The 1,236-nt window shown below is 44.8% G+C and overlaps 1 pseudogene; it reads left to right on the top strand.

Moving 5' to 3' along the window:
• The first annotated feature begins 258 nt into the window (after window positions 1–258).
• On the top strand, window positions 259–662 carry LOC114617534 (annotated as a pseudogene).
• Window positions 663–1,236: the final 574 nt, after the last annotated feature.

Below are 1,236 nucleotides of genomic sequence, written 5' to 3'. Positions count from 1 at the left end.
GACCAGAATGAGCTTCCCAGAAGATCAATAGTTTGAGTCCATTGCTGCCATATGCCAGACTCTTTAGGCTCTGTTCTCAGTGAGACTGCCTCTTTCTGTGGTGTCAGAATGTCTGCAGTGGCTTCCTACCTGAGTGACATCATACACATCGGGAAAATGGCAATGCCTTTCTCTAATGGTACAAGAAAATAGGTGATAGGTGCATGTGCCTTTCCCCTTCTGGCCTCAGCCTTGGTCTTGGATACAGTAGCCCCCCAGATGTTGATGCCCAAAGAGAAACATATCACCATCTATGAACTCCACTTCAAGGAGGAAGCAGTGATGGGAAAATACATATGTCCACATCCCCAAACACCCAGAACTAGCAGACAAGAATGTACTCAATCTTCATGTCATGACGACCATGCAGTCTCTCTAGTCTTCAGGCTACAGGAAGGAGCAGTTTGCCTGGAGACATCTCCACTGGTACCTCACCAAGAAGGGCATCCCATATTTCTGCCATTACCTCCACCAGCCTCCCTAGATTGTGTCTGTTACCCGACACATATCCTTGATGCTGACAAGAAACCCAAGGCTGGGGTTAGCTCAACAATGTTCAGAGGCAGCTTTGGTCATGGACATGGTCAGCCACCTCAATGACACTGGAGGAGATTGTTTTGTGATGAATAAACTTATAATTTTTTTAAAAAATTTAAATGGAGATAGGACTGGGGAGATGGTTCGGTAGGTCCTTTATTTGCCACATAAGTGTGAGGACCTGAGTTCAGATCCCAATAAAGACAAGTGCAGAATGCTCATCTGTGTCTGCAGTGTTCCTATAATAAGATGGGTGGCAAAGACAAGCAAATAGTCAGAAGCTGACAGGCCATCTAACCTGGTGTATGCAGCAGTGAATGAGAGACCCTGTTTCAAACTAGGTGAAAGGCAAGCCCTAACACCTGAGGTTGTCCCCCCAAACTCTGTACATCTGCCATGGTAACTATGTGCCTGTACTCTCACATATAGATCACACACACTCACAGGCAAAGAGAAATAGAAGGAAGGAAGGAAGGAAGGAAGGAAGGAAGGAAGGAAGGAAGGAAGGAAGGAAGGAAAAGAAGATAGAGAATATTTTTTATTGACAAATAATAGCCAAATACTATAGCTATAATAATCATTGACTCACACCTGCCTGATACCACTTAGGTCCTAGGCAATGGGATCAGCCTCACACTGACCCGATATACGAATTTACAA

Source organism: Grammomys surdaster, unplaced genomic scaffold, assembly GCF_004785775.1.
Source record: "Grammomys surdaster isolate TR1022 unplaced genomic scaffold, NIH_TR_1.0 137, whole genome shotgun sequence".
Classification (NCBI taxonomy): Eukaryota; Metazoa; Chordata; class Mammalia; order Rodentia; family Muridae; genus Grammomys; species Grammomys surdaster.
This window is presented reverse-complemented; position numbering and strand designations above follow the sequence as displayed.